The sequence below is a fragment of the Heterodontus francisci genome, unplaced genomic scaffold, assembly GCF_036365525.1.
Source record: "Heterodontus francisci isolate sHetFra1 unplaced genomic scaffold, sHetFra1.hap1 HAP1_SCAFFOLD_218, whole genome shotgun sequence".
NCBI classification, from domain to species: domain Eukaryota; kingdom Metazoa; phylum Chordata; class Chondrichthyes; order Heterodontiformes; family Heterodontidae; genus Heterodontus; species Heterodontus francisci.
In genome coordinates this window covers 3,097,179-3,121,009 of record NW_027141931.1, presented here as the reverse complement: position 1 = coordinate 3,121,009, position 23,831 = coordinate 3,097,179, and positions in this window count along the sequence as shown.

Below are 23,831 nucleotides of genomic sequence, written 5' to 3'. Positions count from 1 at the left end.
TCAGAACCACAAATTAACTATCAATACAAGACAAATGGATGAACAATGATGCCTAGTCAATGAAAATAATCTCGCCTACGCCTGAATCCATCAGCTCCCATTGGATTCCATCACAAAAGCTAATGTCATATGTATTTTTCCTTCAAAGATGTTAAAGAAAAGGAAACATTGATGCATTGCATGATACAATATTGAACGTGCTTTCAGCTCTCAGGACCAAGTGTATTTATGAATGGATTTTAAATGATGGACAGTATACCAAATACATACAGCTGCCCAAAATGGAGCTTTACTTCTCAATTTTTGAAACTACTATATCAACAAATTAAACTCTTTAACTGCAAACAGCTTGTAAACTAAATACTTTATGTCGATCTCTATCCCAGCTCCCAATGCCTCCTCTACCCGCAGCAACCAAGAAGCTACAGGACAGCACCAAGGGACAGGTCCCCACAGTTTAACAAGAGTAATTGAGAGCAGAATACACTTCTTCCAATGACCCACCATACTGGGATAGCACTGTACACATGTTGCAAAATTAAAGATCAAGAACACAGGAAAGTTATCAATTACATTTAATTCTCAAAGCTGTTGCATTTTATGATACAAATTACAACTGCGCCGTTCATTAATAGTCTGTACCAGTTTTGAACTGTTAGAATTGCACATAGATCAGACCACCTACATCCACTAACATACTATCAAATTGCTGATGCTAGCTAGCTTAAAAAAGAAAACAAGTTTTACAACAGTTATTTAGTGGAATCAAGAATGTGTTTTTATATCATGAATCCCTTGATACCTAATTGTCATCGGAAATTTATAAACGTTTGGTGTTAGATATATAATACTATTTTTGGGGGTTAATGGTTTTCGTGTTTTGAAACTGGATGTCCAGAAGGCAGGCAGAATAGAAACTAAAATTAGCACAGCACAAAAAACAAAGCGAATTTAACTTTCTAAAAACGGGTTTGCATTCATCAGCTTTCACCTCGCTCCACTTTGACTTATGAAAGCAATCACAATTATTTGAAACAGATAGCTAAGTATTTTAATATAAAAGTTTAATGACTGTCAATTACAAATTGTATTAATTTGCATTTTACATGGAAAATCATTTGATATCCAAAACAGCAGTAACATTTCCAGTTCTAAAAAAAATGCAACAGAAATACAAATTATGTCATCAACAGTGTAGTTTATTTATACATCATTGGAAAATTAGGGAAACATCCCCAGGTAATTCACAGAGGCAAAAACAGATGCTGCACAGTGCAAGGTATGGAGTAGGCATGACCAAAAGGTTTGTTTTAACAAGGGGCAGAAGGGACTTAGGTGGAAGATTTGTGTGGGCCTGAGACAACTGCAGTCTTGGGGAAGATGCAAAGCTGGTGTGGAAAGAGATGCTGTGGTTTTTGTCGAAGTTCATTCCAACCAGATATGTAACGCTGGCGTCTGTGCTCTACAGGCTGTTCCCAGGAACGGACACTGAGATAAACATCAACTGCTGCTGGAGGACCATCAATTCAGTGAAAGACGCTCTTTGGGCTGCCTGAAACTTGCTGGTCCTCTAGTGCAAAAAGTTGTCCACGACCTAGTGTTGCAGACTGGCACATTCCAAGGTCCAGGACTACGTGCTGAGGGACGCACTAAAGCTTGGGGCAGCCGCCGCAAAGGCTCAATGGGGAAAGACCACTGTGTAAGGTCCTCGGACCAATGTGAACCGAGGGGCTGGACCCATGGGAAACCCCTCTGTCTGAATACACCAAGTATGAGTTTGCTGTAAAATGTACAGTGCATGTAAAATGAAATGGAAGGGTTGTGAGGCAACTCACTTCTGTATTGGTGAGAAATGATTTCCTTTGCATTTTCTGGAATGTCAACTTGCAAATATTTTGAAATGATTTGTAATGATTTTTGTTTTACAGATTTTTTATCAATTCAGTATATTTTGGGAAAAATTATCAAAGCATAGGTTGGCACAGTAGCGCAGTGGTTAGCACCGCAACCTCACAGCTCCAGGGACCCGGGTTCAATTTCCGGGTACTGCCTGTGTGGAGTTTGCAAGTTCTCCCTGTGTCTGCGGGGGTTTCCTCCGGGTGCTCCGGTTTCCTCCCACATGCCAAAGACTTGCAGGTTGATCGGTAAATTGGCCATTATAAATTACCCCGAGTAGAGGTAGGTGGTAGGGAAATATAGGGACAGGTGAGGATGTGGTAGCAATATGGAATTAGTGTAGGATTAGTATAAATGGGTGGTTGATGGTCGGCACAGTCTCGGTGTGCCGAAGGGCCTGTTTCAGTGCTGCATCACTAAACTGAACTAAAAATATCAATTCAGAGCGAGGCACACTGACAGAATAAGGTACAAGCAGTCGAGTTTTGGACAAATTGGAGTTGACACAGGAAAGGGATTGGGAGAACAGCAAGAAAATATTGGGCAGTGAAGCTGGAGCTGAACAAAGCATGGTTCCGTTATAATAGTGGTGAGAATGACATATGAGCAGTAGCAGCCAATGTTGTGCAGATGAAATAAGCAGCCCTGGTTTTGGATGGGAAAAAGGTCCCAAGCTTAGTCACAAAACTAATGACCCTAATTTTAAACTGACAGAATCACCGAAATATCAGTAAAAATACCGGAATAACATCCATCCTTGCAAACTTGCCACCTCCAACTTCCCTTTCCTCTCCACAGTCCTTGATGTGTTGTCGCCTCCCAAATCCATGCCCATATATCCCAGAACTACATGCTAAATTCCGCCTCGTGACAGTATGAAAATGGCTCGCCAAGTCACCAATAACATCCCAGGTGACTGTGACAAAGGTAAACCATCCCTCCCTGTCCAGTTCCACATTTCTGCAGTGATTGACAAGGCTGACCACACCATTCCCTTCCCAACGCTTGTCCATCGTCTTCCAGCTTTGTAAGACTGCACTTGCCTGGTCCATAGCGAGAGAATCACCTTATATAGCTTCTCTTCTTGTTCACACATTCGCCTCTGGTGTCCCCCAAGGATCTATCCTTGATCCCCTACTATTTCGCATCTTCACATACCCCTCGATGACATTATCGGAAAACACAGCATCAGCTTGCACATGTACACCAGCAACAGCCAGTTCTACCACACCTGCACCTCTCGGCCCTTCCACTGTTTTTATGTAGACAGACTGCTTGGCCGACATCCAGCACTGGATTAGCAGAAAGTTCCTCCAATAAATATTGGGAGGACTGAGGACATTGCCGGTGCTCGTCCCCACACAAACTCTGCACCCTTGTCATAGACTCCATCCATCTCCTGACAATCATTCGTTTGCAACCTTTGTGTCATATTTGATCCCAGGATAAGCTTCCAACCAACTATCAGCATCATCATTAAGATCACCTGTTTCCACGAGTGTAACTTAGTCAGACGCTGCCCCAGCCTCAGATCATCTGCTGAAAGCATCATCCATGCCTTTATTACCACCAGACTCGACCATTCCAATGCATTACAGGCTTTATGACACATTCTACCCTCTGTAAATTTGAGGTTATGCAAAACTCTGCTGCTCATATCTTCACATGCACCAAATTCCATTCACCCATCACCCCTGTGCTCGCAGACCTACACTAGGTCCCGGTCAAGCAAAGCTTCAATGGTAAAATGCTCATCCTTCTTTTTCAAATCCCTCCATAGCCTTGTCCCTCCCCATCTCTGTAATCTTCTCCAGCCCCACCATGCTCAGAAATAATTGCACTCCTCTACTTCTGGCCTCTTGAGCATCCACGATTTTAATCCCTCCACCATTGGTAGCCATACTCTCAGCTGTCTGGCCCCGAAGGACAGGAAATCCACCCTTAAACGGATCTGCCTCTCTACCTCTTCAATTAAGGGGAGACGGTAACATAATGGGACGGTCACTGAACCGGGAATCAAGAGGTCCAGGCAAATGCCCTTGGGACAAAGGTTCAAATTCCACCACGGCAGCTGGTTGATTGTCCCATCCGGTTCGCTAACGTCCTTTAGGGAAGGAAATCTGCCATCCTTACCTGGTCTGGCCCATATGTGCCTCCAGACCCACAGCAATGTGGTTGACTCTTAACTGCCGCCTGAAATGGCCTAACAATTAATTCAGTTGTCAATGGTGATTAAGGATGGGCAACAAATGCTGGTCTTGACAGTGACACCCACATCTCATGAAATAATAAAAATATATACATTTTAGCCTGGTATTTCATATCTACCCTGACGGTATTCCGCTTCTAGCAGTGGTTTGAAATGCTGGTTTGAAATTTGAGGTCCAGGAAGTAGTCCAGCCAATAACAGATTTGCAGAGCAAAGTAACACTGATATTTTCAAAAAGGAATACCGCATTTTACTCAAATACAGTAAAGTGCTATGCAACTGCCTTCAGTACTAGCAATTGCATTATAAATGTTCTTACATTTATTGATGCAGGGTTTGTGTTTTTTCTTTTGAATTCTTAGACCTATATGCTCCTTGCCCTTTAGATTCACAGAATTATCTTTTCAAGACACCTGCCATAAAAAAGATAACTGTTACCAACAACGACAAGAAAATTAATTTAGAGCTTTCACAATTCTTATTTATTAATGGGAGTATATTTTCCATTGAACAGCAGATGAGGAAGATGATATTTTTTTAAAAAGCTATTTGCAGGATACTCAATCAGGCAATCCACCCACTGAAATAGATGGTTCCATACTGCAAGTTGCAGTTCTGTAGCACCTTTAACACAGTGAAATATACCAAGGCACTTCACACCATGCACCAGCAGGAAATATTAGGACAGGAGGCCAAAAGATCAGTCATAAAATTAGGTTTTAAAGGGATGTTTAAAGGAAAGGGGTGGAAAGTTGGAATGTTTCAGGGAGAGAATTCCAGAATTTACATCCGACGCAGCTGAAGTTACGGGCATCAATGACAGAACAATTAAAATCAAGCTTGCCCAAGAGCCCAGAATATGATGAGCGCAGAAATGGTGGAAGGTTGTAGAGCTGGAGGAGGTTCCAGTGATAGCGACAGGAGAGGCTATGGTGGGATTTGAAAACAAGGATGAGAACTTGAAAATCATAGGGATGCCAGAACGTGAATGAATGAGGAGATGGGTGATGTTTTCATTCTGACTTGGTCACGGTAGTGAGGCTCAGTCTTGAAAGGTCTACCTTTCAACTACCCATAAATTGATGCTTGAAATTAAGATGATTAAATTTTCCCTGTAGTAGTTTATATGGCATGCTAGATTTAGGCTTGCATCTGCTGGTGTCCCTGTCTCATTGCAATTACTGCCCCTCTCACCATCACCATCTGCTGGTGTCCCTGTCTCTCTGCAGTTTCAGCCCCCCTCTCACCATCTCCATCTGCTGGTGACCATATCTCATTACAGTTTCTACCCCTCTCACCATCTCACAATCACTGTGATTTGCAGCTTTGTCCATTTTGCTGTGGGTCCAGGGTGAGTTTAGTTGAATCCAGCTGATTTTTCAGTGATGCATTTTTGAGAAACAATTCGTGAAATATCTGCGGGAGGAAGTCCTGCCTCAGTAGGTCAGATTATCAATAAAATATCACCTCTGAATCAGATTTAAAATCATTTAAGGTCTCAGTGCTGTGAATATAAAATGTAATTTCTGTCCTGTGGGCAGTGTAGAGAATGGAATATGAAATGCGATTTAGTTCCAGTGTTGAAACACTTCAGCTCTTTCTCTGATTTCACTAATTTAACAATGCGATTGAGCGGGTATTTCACCGCGTTCTTCAGCTCCTGTCAGAATTTAGTCTGAGTCACAGTGTAAATACACGTGTTGGTGCAGGAACTGAGAAGCTGCAGCATCCTTGATGTGAGATCTGTGATACCGTCAGGGTTAATGTCAGAGTAGAAAGCCTGCATATCTGCAATTCGCCTAATAAGGTTAAACACAACCCGGGTCATACACAACAATATAAAATTGCCGGATATACTGAAGAGTAAAATAATTGATTTTCTCCGATTCTCCATCTCTGGGTCCTTGTGATTCTCTCCATTGCTGTGGCCCCGGAACCCCTGCGGACTTTACTGGCATAAAAAAAAACGTTTGACGGTCAGAACATTGAGCAGCAAAATCGGTACACAAGGCGTAAAAACATAGTGAGACAATTCAAATGCGGCCCAAATGGAGGAAGTACAGAAGCTCGGTGTAAAGAATCATTCCATGGGAACATTATCAATAATATACTTTGGTTTAAATATAAAGTAAATTGGGACTGGCTCTGAACAGCCCAGCACTCTCATTGTTCCGACAACCACAGCCGCTGTTTTCTCGGTGCAATATTTTGTGTTCAGCTTCTCATAACAAATGGCCACAAAGTAATCAAAGCTGAAAGCGACTGTGAGCCAGACAGAAACAACCGTGACTGCATTAAACAGAACGGCAATGAGCGAACACATGGGAGTAATGTTAAGGAATGGATCTGTGAAATAAATTAAAACAATTAAGTTCAATATGGGATCAGTGATAATGACCAGGAGACCATGCCCACGAGGTAGACAGTGATAAATTTGGAGAGACCGCACTTTCCCCGGGACAGGATCACTATCGCCACCAAGTTAACTGAAAAAGAGAGAAAAGGAAGCAGAGAAATTACTGATCAGACCTGGAGACAAAGCAGCATTTTGACAGGATCTGGGCTGAAATGTACATCTTTGTTGCTGCATTGGACAGTGAAAACTGATTCATTGACCTGAGCAGGGCTTTGAAAATGTGAAATGTTAGAAACACAATTATTAATAATGAATTGGGAAATTGATACAGAAAGTTAATGAAGTCAGCACCGGATTGACTGGAAAAACTTAGTGAGGATGTAGGTCCAGTGGGGAAATGTGAAGGGGTTTTACAGAGATCGAATCCAATGGGTTAAATGCGAAATGTCGCCAGACTGTTGGTCGGGAAGGTTTGGGAACAGCGGGATGGGCAGATGTTTTGTTGCTGTGTGTTCAGTGTACCGACAGGGGCTGGTACAAAATGGGAAAAGGCTGAGAGCTGTTGCGGTGAGTGTGAGCGCTAATATCAGCCATGATCCAGAATGGCAGAGCAGGCTGGAAGGCTGAATGGCCTCCTCCTGCTCAATTGGTCCTATATTCCTATCAGGTTGGACCAAGCAGCTGGAGGCTGAGGCAATGAGTGAGATTGGGAGGGAGAGAAGGGAAAGGACATGTTAGAGCTGGAGGGAAGAAAGGAGCAGATGGTTTGAGAAACTGGATAAACTGACGCAATGGATGAGAAGACAGAGGATTCAATACATAGAACATAGAACATTACAGCACAGTACAGGCCCTTCAGCCCTCGAAGTTGCGCTGACCTGTGAAACCATCTGACCTACACTATTCCATTTTCAGCCATATGTCTATCCAATGAACACTTAAATGCCCTTAAAGTTGGCGAGTCTACTACTGTTACAGACAGGGCTTTCCACGCCCCTACTACTCTCTCAGTAAAGAAACTACTTCTGACATCTGTCCTATATCTATCAGCCCCCCAACTTAAAGCTATGTCCCCTCGTGTTTGCCATCACCATCTGAGGAAAAATACTCTCACTATCCACCCTATCTAACCCTCTGATTATCTTATATGTCTCTATTAAGTCACCTCTCCTCCTCCTTCTCTCTAACGAAAACAACCTCAAGTCCCTCAGCCTTTCCTCGTAAGACCTTCCCTCCATACCAGGCAACATCCTAGCAAATCTCCTCTGCACCCTTTCCAAAGCTTCCACATCCTTCCTATAATGCAGTGACCAGAACTGCACACAATACTCCAGGTGCGGCCGCACCAGAGTTTTGTACAGCTGCAGCATGACCTCGTGGCTCCGAAACTCGATACCCCTACTAATAAAAGCTAACACACCATATGCCTTCTTAACAGCCCTATTAACCTGGGTGGCAACTTTCAGGGATTTATGGACCTGGACACCAAGATCTCTCTGCTCATCTACACTACCAAGAATCTACCCATTAGCCCAGTACTCTGCATTCCTGTTACTCCTTCCAAAGTGAATCACCTCACACGTTTCCGCATTAAACTCCATTTGCCATCACTCAGCCCAGGTCTGCAGCCTATCTATGTCCCTCTGTAACCTACAACATCCTTCGGCACTATCCACAACTCCACCGACCTTCGTGTCATCCGCAAATTTTCTAACCCACCCTTCTACACCCTTATCCAGGTCATTAATAAAAATGACAAGCAGCAGTGGCCCCAAACAGATCATTGCGGTACACCACTAGTAACTAAACTCCAGGATGAACAGTTGCCATCAACCACCACCCTCTGTCTTCTTTCAGCTGGCCAATTTCTGATCCAAAGCACTAAATCACCTTCAATCCCATACTTCCGTATTTTCTGCAATTGCCTACCATGGGGAACCTTATCAAAAGCCTTACTGAAATCCATATACACCACATCCACGGCTTTACCCTCATCCACCTGTTTGGTCACCTTCTCAAAAAGCTCAATAACGTTTGTGAGGCACGACCTACCCTTCACAAAACCGTGCTGACTATCGCTAATTAACTTATTCTTTTCAAGATATGATTATCAATCCTATCTCTTATAACCTTTTCCAACATTTTACCCACAACCGAAGTAAGGCTCACAGGTCTATAATTACCAGGGCTGTCCCTACTCCCCTTCTTGAAGAAGGGGACAACATTTGCTATCCTCCAGTCTTCTGGCACTATTCCTGTCGACAATGATGACATAAAGATCAAGGACAAAGGCTCTGCAATCTCCTCCCTGGCTTCCCAGAGAATCCTAGGATAAATCCCATCTGGCCCAGGGACTTATCTATTTTCACACTTTCCAAAATTGCTAACACCTCCTCCTTGTGAACCTCAATCCCATCTCGCCTAGTAGTCTGAATCTTGGTATTCTCCTCGACAACATTTTCTTTCTCTACAGTAAATACTGACGAAAAATATTCATTTAACGCTTCCCCTATCTCCTCTAATTCCACACACAACTTCCCACTACTATCCTTGATTGGCCCTAATCTAACTCTAGTCATTCTTTTATTCCTGATATACCTATAGAAAGCCTTAGGGTTATCCTTGATCCTATCCGCCAATGACTTTTCGTGTCCTCTCCTCGCTCTTCTTAGCTCCCCCTTTAGATCCCCCCTGGCTGGCTTGTAACTCTCAAGCGCCCGAACTGAGCCTTCACGTCTCATCCTAACATAAGCCTTCTTCTTCGTCTTGACAAGCGCTTCAACTTCTTTAGTAAACCACGGCTCCCTCGCTCGACAACTTCCTCCCTGCCTGACAGGTACATACTTATCAAGGACACGCAGTAGCTGCTCCCTGAATACAGTGAGAACAGAGGCTGATATTCACAGAGAGAGAGAGAGAGAGACTGCAGCAGAGTGTTAGAGGAGATCTAATCTACAGATCCCAGTAAAACAACTCAATTAATACTTTCAAACAACAATCTCTGTGGTTATTGGTGTTGGAGAACAGTTCATTGTTTATACAATATTGTCAATGCATTTAGTTTATGCAGTCAATAAAATACAAATTTAAATATATTTCTGATATAAGCCTTGCTCTTTATTGAATTCAACAGTCAAAGAGTTTTTAAAGTGCTGTAAAAAATGAATTACCATCAGTGAAGAACTGATTTTATTCTGCTTATTCAGTCAGTTAGTAAGGAATAGGAACGTTCAACAAAACCAAATGAGGACCTGACAGAAATAAACACAGATGATCAAGTCCAACATTAAAATTAACCCAATCTGGCAACTGACAACTTCACTCTGAGTTTCTCGCACTAATTACTATGGATATTCCAGCACTCTATCTCAGTGAATTATTTTCACCCCTGCTTCTTTCTCCTTCATTTCGGTTATCTCTTTCCCTCAGTTACGTTCTCCCTGCTCCTTTTCTTACTCCCCATCTCTCTGGAGTACTCACATCTTGCAAACTGTTACTTCATGCCACTTTTCACATCTGATTTATTCCTAACATTCTGTTCACTAGCCCCGTTTGCAATGATTCTATTCTCAGAGTCAGTTTGTTTCATGATGAAAACTCTGTGAATAATTTAGTGTGTCGACAGAGCACCCAATCTTCCACCTATTCACCTCCAGGATCGAAAGCTTCTTCCAGACAAACCTTACAATCATTGAAACTCCTTCTCCTGGAATTATAAAGTACACCATTAGAATGTGGGATTGTTTAATTAATAATACACCAACATCGGTGCTGCAGCTGATAATCAACAGTTAAATGGCAAGAATCTTGATCCCAACTGATAGAGTGTAAACCAATAAAACATCGCATCAATACTTTCTGTTTTACAATGTATTCCAGTGACAGTGAGGCCCCAACGTGCAGTAAAGAAGGAGATGTTAAAGTGTCAGCAGCAAACTCACTTCAGTAGCCAGACCTCTGAAGCAGCGTCAGACACACACAGAATGAAATAATATTTTTCAACAGTGATAACAAATAAATACATTGAAATCCCAGTTAAATTGCGCCATATTATTGGGGAGGGAGGACATTGTGCTGCCCCCGTGTAACACTGAGACCGTGAAATGTCTCTGTATCAATCACTGGAAAAACATTCATAAAAAAAATTCCAGGATCGGTTAGTTCCACATCATGAAACTGAAAATACCTTGTTGGTCTGATTTTTGATCCGAACCGAGACACCTATTTCAAATACATTCAATACAGAGAATATTCCAGTAACTATGCCATGGTTACTTAAACCAATACCATTCAAGACTTAATGCAGCTCCTGCAAGACTGGAAGAGTAGAAAATGAGCAGATTCCATCGATAAATTGCTGGAAGAGTGCAGGTGACTGTGTAACACACACAGTGAGAAATAATACCGAGCACAGCAGCACAGTTGAAATCGCTTCACATCATTAACAACTGATATGCAGTCTTACCAGGAACTCCAACTTTTTCAAGTACAGGATAATGAATGGAGACGATCTGAAGAATTACTGAATATCCCATTTCTGTGAGAATCAGAGACTCCTGGCAGCCTGGAACGCGCAGCTCCAGCAGGCACTCTGAGCCTATCCATTCAAATGCGTGCTGATTTATACAGGGGTTAAGTCTCCACTGACATGGTTATATCCCTGATTATTGGTATTAATTACACTCATCTGAACAAACACATTCCATCAGCTGCTTGGACGCTAGTAAATAACGTGGTCGATAAAACACAATCAGTTCAATGCCAAGGACATTTGTCCACTCACATGAACTCTCTGTGTCCTCCTTAAAGCTTAGTCTCACCTCAATTTGTGTTAACAGCTAACTGGATACATTACACTCCATCCCTTCATCCCCAAATCAATTAGGCCCACGATTAGCGTCCTTGTCTTCGTCAGATTAAGACCAACAATTTGTTTCAGTTATTACTGCACCAGATCCTGCCTCTGTTCTTTCACACTCGGCCAGTTCTCTGCTGATGCTGTGTTTCACCCGGTCTCAGTTTGAACTGCACAAGACCCATTATCAGTTCATAATGCAATTGCCCATGTCTTTACACTGCATCTAACCCCATACTCCCCATTCCCTGGGAGTGCTAGATGGGTCAGTGCAGAGGGAACCTTACTCTGTGCGTAACCCCACACTGTGCTTGGCTTGGGAGTGTTTAATGGGACAGTGTAGACGGAGCTTTACTCTGTATCCCTGGAATTTGGAAGGCAAAGGGGTGATTTGATGAAGATTTTCAAGATAATAAGGGAAACTGACAGCATATGCAGGGAGTAACTATTCCCACTGGCTGCGGACTCCAAAACTTGATGCTGAGCCACTTATTTATATTTACTTTACATTTAATGTTGTTGAAAAAATATTATTAGAATGGATACACTTTCCAAGCGGGGGAAAGGGAGATACGGTGTGAGGAGAACTTGACAGAACCTCAGTAATAATCCCGATGTTCTGTCAAGTCCAGTATTGGGGCTTTAGAGTACGGGTTTTAGGAGTGAGTATTGGATCTATGTTTGATATTTTCAAACTGCAGTGACATTCCCAGCAAGGGCAAGAGTTACAGCTTCGAAATTACCCACGAAATAGCTGCAAGCATTGCTGTCCAAGAGAGAGGGAGGGAGAGAGAGATGAAAAGAGAGAGAGAGGGTGAGATGGGGTGAGGGACACACAGAGAAAATCATGGACAGAGGTGGAGAAAGAGAGAAAGTGAGACAGAGAAAGAGGGCGAGACAGAGAGACAGACAGAGGGAGAGATAGAGAAAGAGGGGGAGAGGCAGAGAGAGTGGAAGAGTCAATGGCAGAGAGAGATATGTTCCGATGGTTCGATAGGCACTTCAGGGAATAATTTCTCCATGTCTACCCTGTCACTGAGTATTTTCTTTTTCACCCAGTGGCTGGTGGGGGACTGGAACTCACAGCCTGAAAGGGTGTTAGAGACAGAAACTCTCATCACATTTAAAAAACATGGACATGCACTTGAAGGAATAACTTCTCCGTGTCTACCCTGTCCCATCGAATACATTCAGAGAAGGTACTACATAGGTTAAAGAGAGAGTAAAGCTCCATTTACACTGTCCCTGGAGTGTTGGATTAACCACGGTCACTCAATGTACCCAGGTCAGGCTGAAGACTCACTTGCCTCACTCACTGAGACGCTCCTGTACCACTTGCCTTAATGTAAGTGAATGCCGTGTTTGGGAGCAGGACAGGCACACGGGATTTGGACGACTTCTCATGTCGAGGATAAGCATCAGTAATCCCTCAGAGATTCAGAACAGACCAGCAAGAATCAGAAATGAAAACTTGTGTTGAATTCGTGAGTCTTTCATTGTGGAATGCTTTAGTATTTGGTGAGAATGTTGAGCCAGTGACATTTTGCCTCAGTACCTTGCGTACTGTAAATATGGACTGAAACAACTGAAATTACAATATAACTAATTAATGTTCAGCTGCATTTTACGACTGCAATTATGCCTACTATCCTGTGTGAATGCACATAAAACATAGGAACATAGGACGGGAGGAACTGGAGTAGGCCATTCAGCCCCTCGAGCCTGTCCCGCCATTCAATGAGATAATGGAGGATCCGCAGCCTAACTCCATATACCTGCCTTTCGCCCATATGCCTTAATGTCTTTGCTGAACAAAAGTCTATCTATCTCAGACTTAAAATTAACAACTGATCCAGCTTCTACTGCTGTTTGTTGGAGAGAGTTCCAAACCTCTACCACCCTTTTCGTGAAGAGGTGCTTCCTAACATCTCTCCTGAACGGTCTGGTCCTAATTCTTAGACTATGACCCCTAGTTTTAGAATCTCCAACCAGTAGAATTAGTTTATCTTAACTAGCCTGCCTTTTCCTGTTAATATCTTGAAGACTTTGGTCCGACCACCCCGAACCTTCTAAATTCTAGAGAAAACAGGTCTAGGGGAGTATAGGGGATGTAGGAGTACGCTTAAGAAGGAAACAGGAGGGCAAAAAGGTGCCATAAGATTTCCCTGGCAGATAAGATAAAGGAGAATCCTAAAAGATTCTATAAGTATATTAAGAGTAAAAGGGTCGCAAGGGAGAGAGTAAGGTCCCCTTAAGGATCAGTTTGGCAATCTATGTGTGGAGTCTTAAATGAGTATTTCTCATCTGCATTTACCGTGGAGAAGGTAATGGAAGCTAGTGAGTTCAAGGGAGGGAACACCATTATCCTGGAGCATATCAACATTACAAAGGAGGAGGTGTTGGAGGTATTGAAGCACATTAAGGTGGATAAATCCCCAGGGCCTGACCAGGCGTATCCTAGGATGCTATGGGAAGCAAGGGAGGAAATTGCAGAGGCACTGGCAGAGATTTTTGTACCATCGTGAGCCACAGGTGAGGTACCAGAAGACTGGAGGGTAGCTAATGTTGTGCCTTTATTTAAGAAGGGCAGCAGGGATAAGCCAGGGAACTACAGGCTGGTGAGCCTTACATCAGTGGTGGGAAAGCTATTGGAAGGGATTCTGAGACACAGGATTGAGATGCATCTGGAAAGGCATGGTCTGATTAGGGATAGTCAGCACGGCTTTGTGCGTGGGAAATCATGTCCCACGAATTTGATTGAGTTTTTCGAGGAGGTGACCAACAGGATTGATAAGGGCAGGGCGATGGACGTTGTCTACATGGACTTTAGCAACGCCTTTGACGAGGTCCCGCATGGGAGACTGGCCCAGAAGGTTCAAACACATGGGATCCAGGGTGAGATAGCAAATTGGATACAAAATAGGCTTGGTGATAGGAGGAAGAGGATGGTAGTGGAGGGTTGCTTTTCAGATTGAAGGCTGGTGACCAGTTGTGTGCCACAGGTATTGGTGCTGGACACTCTGCTGTTTGTCATATATATTAAAGACTTGGATGTAAACGTAAGGGGCATGATTAGTAAGTTTGCAGATGACACCAAAATTGATGGTGTAGTGGGCAGTGAAGAAGGTTGTCTAGGGTTACAACAGGATATAGATCAACTGGGAAAGTGGGCAAGTAGGTGACAAATGGAATTTAATGCAGACAAGTGTGAAATGATGCATCTTGGAAGTTAAACCAGGGTCGGACATATTCAGTGAATGGCAGGACCCTGTGGATCGTTGTTGAGCAGAGAGACCTTGGGATGCAAGTACAAGGTTCCCTGGAAGTGGCCACAAAGGTAAACAGGGTGGTGAAGAATGCGTAAGGTATTTTTGCCTTTATCGGCCGAGGCATTGAAGACAAGAGTTGGGACGTCATGGTACAGTTGTACTTAAGGTTGGTTCGGCCGCATTTGGAGTACTGTGTGCAGTTCTGGTCTCTGTACTACTGGAAAGATGTGATTAAGCTAGAGAAGCTGCAGAAAAGATTCTCAAGGATGTTGCCTGGTTTGGAGGGCTTGAGTTATAAAGAGAGATTGGATAGGCTGTGTCTGTTTTCCCTGGAGTGCAGGAGACTGAGAGGGGACATGATAGAGGTATATAAAATTATGAGAGGCATAGATAGGGTAGATAGCCAGAGTCTGTTTCCCATGGTAGGGGTGACTAAAACTAGAGGGCATAGATTTAAGGTGAGAGGGAGGAGTTTTAAAGGGGATCAAATGGGTAAATTTTTCACACAAATAATAGTGGGTATCGGAAATGAGCTGCCTGAGGAGGTGGTTGAGGCAGGAACAGTAGCGACAATTAAGAGGTATCTGGACAGGTACTTGAATGAGCAAGGCATAGAGAGATATGAAATTAATGCAGGCAGGTGGGATTAGTGTAGATAGGCATTATGATCGGCATGGATGCGGTGGGTTGAAGGGCCTGTTTCTCTGCTGGACGGCTCTATGACTCTATGACTCTAATTTGTGTAATCTCTCCTCGTAACTTACCCCCTGTAGTCCAGGTCGCATTCTTGTCAACCTACGTTGCACTCCCTCCAAGGCCAATACATCCTTCCTAAGGTGTGGTGCCCAGAACTGCTCACAGTACTCCACGTGGGGTCTAACCAGGGTTTTGTACAACTGCAGCATAACCTCTGTGTCTTTCTACTCCAATCCTCAGGCTATAAAGGCTTGTATTCCATTAGTCTTTTTGATTATTTTCCACAATTGCTCGTCGCATTTTAAAGATGTAGGCACCTGAACCCTCAAGTCTCTTTGGACATCCACTGTACTTAACCTCTCCCCATTTAGAAAGTACCCTGCTCTATCCTTTTTTGGTCCAAAATGGATAATCTGGATCATCTCACACTTGCGATGAGCAGAAGTTCAAGTGAGCACTGTAGAATTTGTTGGTTGAACTTGTGGAACACAAGGGCTAAAAATATGAACTGGTCAATTCACTTTTACAAATCAACACTTAACAGACATCGCTATCGAAAGTCCTATATGCTGCATTCCGAAGATAAGACCAAACGTCTGGAATTACAAGACAGGATATGGATTATAAAATAGACCCTTTAATTACAATAAATTAGGTACAAGTGAGGCTTGGAATGTAGAAGCAAATGCAATGTGTACGTGGGGTATGTGTGCAGTGGGATGGGGCATAGGAAAAGATATTGATCACACACAGTGATTGATCATGAACGGAAAGACCCGAACACTGATCCCAGTGACATGGTGCACGAAGAGAGAGTGGAGGGCCAGCCCTGGATACAAGGAGTTCCCTTTCCTTTATCTACGCTGCAGTCCAGACAGACGGGCCAGCTATTGGAAGAAGATCCCTCCTGAACGGCTGATCATCGATCAGTGGGAGCTTGTTGAGATTAAAGACACAGACTAGGTGAGAGTCTGTGGGCATCACTTGCAGCATTGATTTTTCCCAGTAATATTCACTGGGATTTTAGTGCTAATTTACTGGAATTATATGGAAACTAATCTATGTGTAATCCTTAATCTTGTACTGCATGTGTAATGTTTAATTTTTGAAAGCCATACAGAGAAAGCTTAAGGTACTCCAACAAACTCAAGTGTGTTGGCATTTATTTCCTTATCGGGTCGAATCTGTAGTTATGTAGGACGACACTTATGAATAATTATTTCGAAGTTGTTCATCCTACAATACTAGTGTAAATTAATTTGTAATATCCCAATCACATAATGTCTGTTGCTGTTTTCTGAATGCACACATAAAACATTCACATTTTGCTATTTATGTCATGTCAGACAGCTAAAGATTGGAGAGCTAGAGGAGGTTCCAGTGATAGCGACAGGAGAGACTATGGTGGGTCTTGAAAACAAGGACGGGAACATTACAATCAAGGTGATGCTGGAACGGGAATGAATGTAGGTGAGTGAGGATATAGGTGATGTTTCAGTTCTGACTGGGTCACGGTAGAGAGGCTCAGTCTTGAAATGTCTACCGTTTAACTACCCATTAATTGATGCTTGAAATTAAGATGATTAAATATTCCCTGTAGCAGTGTAAGTGCCATGCTAAAATTATGGTTTCCATCTGCTGCTGTCGCTGCTTCACTGAAGTTACTGCCCTTATTAGGGAAGAACTGTGGAGCATAAATTGGGAACAGATGTTCTGAGGGAAATGCATGAAAGAAATGTGGAGGTAGTTTAGGGAGCATTTGCTGCGACTGCTGGATAGGTTTGTCCCGATGAGGCAGGGAAGGGATGGTAGGGTGAAGGAACCTTGGATGACAAGAGATGTGGAACAGCTAGTCAAGAGGAAGAAGGAAGCTTACTTAAGGTTCAGGAAGCAAGGATCAGACAGGGCTCTAGAAGGTTACAATGTAGCCAGGAAGGAACTGAAGAAAGGACTTAGGAGAGCTGGAAGGGGACATGAAAATGTCTGCGCTGGAAGGATTAAGGAAAATCCCAAGGCGTTCTACACTTATGTGAGGAACAAGAGGATGGCCAGAGTGAGGGTAGGGCCGATCAGGGATAGTGGAGGGAACTTGTGCATGGAGTCGGAGGAGGTATGGGAGGTCCTAAATGAATACTTTGCTTCAGTATTCACTAGTGAGAGCGACCTGGTCGTTTGTGAGGACAGCGTGGAACAGGCTGATATGCTCGAACAGGTTGAGGTGAAGAGGGAGGATGTGCTGGAAACTTTGAATGATATGAGGACAGATAAGTACCGGGGCCAGACGGGATATACCCAAGGATATTACGGGAAGCGAGAGAAGAGATTGCTGCGCCTTTGGCGATGATCTTTGCGTCTTCACTGTCCACTGGAGTAGTACCAGATGATTGGAGGGTGGCAAATGTTGTTCCCCTGTTCAAGAAAGGGAATAGGGATAACCCTGGGAATTATAGACCAGTCAGTCTTACGTCGGTAGTGGGCACCTTATTGGAGAGGATTCTGAGAGACGGGATTTATGATTATTTGGAAAAGCATAGTTTGATTAGAGACAGTCAGCATAGCTTTGTGAGGGGCAGGTCATGCCTCACAAGCCTTATTGAACTCTTTGACAAAACACATTGATGAAGGACGAGTAGTGGATGTGGTGTATATGGATTTTAGCAAGGCGTTTTATAAGTTTCCCCATGGTCGGCTCATTCAGAAAGTAAGGAGGCACGGGATTCAGGGAAAGTTGGCTGTCTGGATACAAAATTGGCTGGCCCAAAGAAGTCAGAGTGTGGTAGTAGATGGAAAGTATTCAGCATGGTGCTCGGTGACCAGTGGTGTTCCACAAGGATCTGTTCTGGGACCTCTGCACTTTGTGATTATTATAACTGACTTGGATGAGGAAGTGGAAGGCTGGGTTGGCAGGTTTGCCGATGACCCGAAGGTTTCTGGAGTTGTGGACAGTGTGGAAGGCTGTTGTCGATTGCAACGGGGCATTGACAGGATGTAGAACTGGGCTGAGAAGTGACAGATGGAGTTCAACCTGGAAAAGTGTGAAGTGATTCATTTTGGAAGGTCGAATTTGAATGCGGAATACAGGCTTAAAGACAGGATTCTTGGTAGTGTGGAGGAACAGAGGGATGTTGGGGTCCATGTCCATAGATCGCTCAAAGTTGCCACCCAAGTTGATAGGGTTGTTAAGAAGGCGTATGGTGTATTGGCTTTCCTTAACAGGGGGATTGAGTTTAAGAGCCGCGATGTTATGCTGCAGCTCTATAAGGCCCAGGTTCGACCACACTTGGAATATTGTGTTCAGTTCTGGTCGCCTCATTATAGGAAGGATGTGGAAGCTTCAGAGAGGGTGCAGAGGAGATTTACCAGGATGCTGCCTGGACTGGAGGGCATGTCCGACGAAGAAAGATTGAGGGAGCTAGGGCTTTTCTCATTGGAGCGAAGAAGGATGAGAGGTGACTTGATAGAGGGGTACAAGATGATGAGAGGCATAGATAGAGTGGATAGTCAGAGACTTTTCCCCAGGGTGGAAAGGGCTATCACCAGGGGGCATAATTTTAAGATGATTGGAGGAAGGTTTCGGGGAGATGTCAGAGGTAGGTTCTTTACACAGAGAGTGGTGGGTGCGTGGATTGCGCTGCCAGCGGTGGTAATAGAAGCAGATACATTAGGGGCATTTAAGCGAATCTTGGATAGGTACATGGACGATAGTAGAATGAAGGGTAGGTAGTTAGTTTGATTTTAGAGTCGGTTCAAGTTTCGGCACAACATCGTGGGTTGAAGGGCCTGGACTGTGCTGTACTGTTCTATGTTCCATGTTCTATGTTCACCACCTCCATCGGCTCGTTTCCCTACCGAAATTCCGTCACTGCCCCTTCTCACCGTCTTCATCTGCTGGTGTCCATGTCTCACTGCAGTTCCTGTCCCCTCTCACTATCTCCATCTGTTGGTGTCCCTTTCTAACTTCAGTTACTGCCCCTCTTACCATCTCCATCTGCTGGTGCCTTTGTCTCACTGCGGTTTAAGCCCCTCTTAGCTTTTTGCCATCACTGTGATTTGCAGCTCTGTCCATTTTGCTGTGGGTCCAGGGTGAGTTTAGTTGAATCCAGCTGAGCTTTTCAATGACGTTTTTTTTTTGAGAAAAAAAGTCATAAATCATCTGCAGAGGATGTCCCACCTCAATAGTTTAGATTATCAATAAAACATAAATCTCAGAATCAGATTGAAAATAATTTCAGGGCTCAGTGCTGTGAATATAAAATGCACTTTCTGTCCTGTGGGGAGTGTAGGGAATGGAATATGAAATGGGATTTAGCTCCAGTGTTTGAAACCCTTCAGCTCTTTCTATAATTTCACTCATTTAACCATGATATTGAGAGGGTATTTCACCGCCTTCTTCAGCTCCTGTCTGAATTTAGTCTGGGTCACAGCGTAAATACACGTGTTACTGCAGGAACTGAGAAGCTGCAGCATTAGTGATGTGTGATGTGAGATATTGTGAGGGTCAGTGAAGGAGTAATAAGACTGAATATCTGCAATTCGCCTAAAAATGTTAGACACAACCCGGGTCACCCATACAGTATAAAACTGCCGGATATACTGAGGAGTAGAATAATTGATTTTCTCCGATTGTCCATCTCTGGGTCCCTTGATTCTCTCCATTGCTGTGGCCCTGGAATCCCTTGCGGGCTTTACTGGCGAATAAAATACGTCTGACTGTCAGAATATTGAGCAGCAAAAACAGAATGAACGGGACACAAGGGGTTAAAATGTAGTGAGACAAGTCCAATGCAGCCCATGTGGGGGAAATATAGAAGCTCAGTTTAAAGCTACATTCCATGGGAACAGCATCAATAATGTACTTTAGTTTATATACGAAGTAAATTGGGACAGACTGTAAACAGCCCAGCACACTCACTGTTCCAACAACCACAGCCACCGTTTTCCCAGTGCAATATTTTGTTTTCAGCTTCTCACAACAAATGGTCACAAATCGATCAAAGGTGAAAGTGTCTGTGAGCCAGACGGAACTAAATGTGGCTGCAGAACTCAGAACGGTACTGAGAGAACACACAGGAGTCATTCTCAAGAATGAATGTGGGAAATAAATTAATACAACCTCGTTCAATATGGGATCAGTGATAACCATCAGGAGATCAGACACTGCGATTCCAACCAGGTAGACAGTGATACATTTGGGGAGACCACACTTTCCTCGGGACAGGATCACAATCGCCATCAAGTTAACTGGAAGAGAGAGGAAGGGAAGCAGAGAAATTACTGATCAGACCTGGAGACAAAGCAACAGTTTGACACGATCTGGGCTGAAATCTCCAGCTTTTTTGCTGCATCGAACGGTGCAAACTAGTTCACTGACGTTGGCAGTGCTTTGCAACTGCGAAATGTTTGAAACACAATTATAATAATGAAATGAGAAATTGATACAGAAAGTGATTGTGGTCAATACCGGATCTGCTGGAAGTTCTGAGTGAGGATGCAATACCAGTGGGGAAATGAGAAGGGGTTTCACAGAGATGGAATTAAATAGGTTAAATGGGAATTTGTCTCCAGACTGTTTTTTGGGAAGGTTTGGGAACAGCGGAATGTGCAGCTGGTTTTCTGCTGTGGGTTTAGAGATCTGACAGGGGCTGTTACCAAATGCGAAAAGGGTACAAACCTTTCAGCCATGAACTAGAATGACAGAGCAGGGTCGAAGGCCTGAATGGCCTCCTCCTGCCCCACGTTCCTGTGTTCCTGTCAGGTTGGGCGAGGGAGCTGGAGGATGAGGCAAAGAGTGAGTTTGGGAGGGAGAGAGCTGAAAAGACATGTTGTAGCTAGGGGGGAGACAGGAGCAGATGGTCTGGGAAAGTGGACAAACTGACGCAATGAATGAGGAGAGTGAAGATTCAGCACAGTGAGAGGAGATGCTGAGATTCACAGGGAGAGACTGCAGCATAGTGTTAGAGGAAATCTAATCTATAGATCCCAGTAATACAACTCAATTCATACATTCAAACAATAATCCCTATGGTTATTGGTGTTGGAGAACAGTTCGTTGTTTATAAAATATATTCAAGACATTTCGTTTGTCCAGTTAATTAAATATAACTTTAAATATATTTCTGATATCAGCATCGCTCTTTATTGAAATCAGCAATCAAAGACATTTTAAAGTGCTGTATTTAAATAATGAATTACCATCGGTAAAGAACTGATTTTATTCTGTTTATTCGGTCAGTAAGTAAGGAATGAGAACTTGCGACAACAAAAATGAGGACCTGACAAAAATAAACACAGAGGGATCAAGTTCAACAAGAAAATTCATGCAATCTGAAAATAGACAACTTCAACTCACAGCTTCTGTCACTAATTGTTCTGGATATTTCAGCACTTTATGACAGTGAATTATTCGCACTGGGGCTTCTTTCTCTTTCTTTCTGCTTATCTCTTTCCCTCTGTTTCATTCTGCCTGCTCCTTTTCTCATTCCTTAACTCTCTGGAGTACTCACACCCTGCAAACTGTTATTCGACGCTGCTTGTCACTTGCGATTTGTTCTTAACATTCCTCAGAGTCAGTTTGTTCAATAGTGAAACCTCTGTAAATAATTTAATGTATCTACAGAGCGCACCAGTTCCCACCTGTTCACCTACATAGACAATGCATGGAATAAACAGGATCAAAAGCTTCTCCCAGACAAATCTTACAATCAATGAAATTCCTTCTCCTGGAATTATAAAGTAAACCGTTAGAATGTGGAATTGTTTAATTAATAAAACACCAACATCAGCGCTGCAGCTGATAATCTACAGATAAATGGAAAGATTCTTGACTCCAACTAATAGAGTGTAAACAAATAAAACATCACATCAATACTTTCTATTTTCCAATGTAGTCCAGTGACAGTGAAGGCTTCACAGTGAAGAAGTGAAGGAGATGTGAAAGAGTCAGCAGCAAACTCAATTCAGTAACCAGACCTCTGAAGTAGCTTCAGACACTCTCAGTGATAAACAATAATTACATTGACATCTCAGTTAAAATGAACATCTTATTGGGGAGGGAGGACATTGTGCTTTCACCTTGTAGCACTGAGACCGTGAGATGTCTCATTATCAATCACTGAAAAACACATTCATAAAATAAGTTCCTGGACGAGTTGGATCCACATCATGAAACTGTTAAAATCTCCTCATTGTCTGATTCTTGATCCTAATTGAGACACCTGATTCAAGGATATTCAATACACAGAATAATCCAGCAACAATGCCAGGGTTACTTAAACCAGTACCATTCAAGACATAAAACAACTCCTGCAAGACTGAAAGAGTTGACAATGAGCAGATTCCATCCGTAAATTGCAGGAAAAGAACAGGTGGCTGCGTAACACACACAGTGAGACATAATACGACGTACAACAGCACAGTTAATACCGTTTTACACCATTAACAGCTGAGATACTGGCTTACTAGGAATTACAATTGCTGCAAGTGCAGGATAATAAATGCATTCTATCAGATAAAGCAATGAATATCCAATTTCTGTGAGAAGTACATTTCTGTTAGTTTGGAACTCGCAGCTCCAGCAGGCACTCTGAACTGATCCATTCCAATGGATCTTGATTTATACAGGCTGAAGTCTCCACTGATACTGTGATAGACCTGATCATTGTTATTAGTTACATGCACCTGAACAAACACATTACATCAACAGCTTTCACTCTGATGTAAATAATGTGGTGGTTAAGATGGAATCATTTCCAGGTCAATGACATTTTCTTCGTAAGAACTCCCTTCGGACTAAACATGAAAGTTGTACTCATACTGGATGTATGTTACAATTATGAGTGGAAAATTTTCCACATTATTGTCAAGATCTTGCTCACTCTTGGCGTTTCTGTTGTAAATGTAATTGATCTGTCTGCAGTGGACACTGAATCCAGGGACAAAAGCAATCCTGTTTCACACTGTGTCTGCCTTTGCCAAGTTAAAAAGTGAACTTTGAGTCTCTGATTTGGAACCCACTTTCAGGGTTACTAATGTGCCTGATATTAGGGGGCAGGAACTGTGCTCGTCCATTGGGGAGGCAGTCACGTAATGATAATATCACTGGAATAGTAATCCAGAGGCCCACCCAATGGCCCAGGGACAGGTGTTCAAATCCTACCAAGGCAGTTGCTGGAATTTAAATAGAATGAATTAACACAAGTCTGGAATTGAAAGCTATCTCGGTAATGGTGCCATGTGACTATCATAGATTTCTGTACAAACCCATTTTGTTCGGTAATTCCTTTCTGGGAAGGAAATCTGCCATCCTTATCTGGTGGATGCATTGCTGGTCATCTTTCAAGATACTATAGACACTAAAACAGTTCCTACAGATTGGAGGGTAGCTAATGTAACCCCACTATTTAAATAGGGAGGTAGAGAGAAAGCAGGGAATTATAGACCAGTCAGCCTGACGTAGGTAGTGGAGAAAATTCTAGAGTCCATTATCAAAGGTTTTACAGCAGAGCACTTGGAGAACAGTGGTAGAATCGGGCAGAGTGAGCATGGATTTAC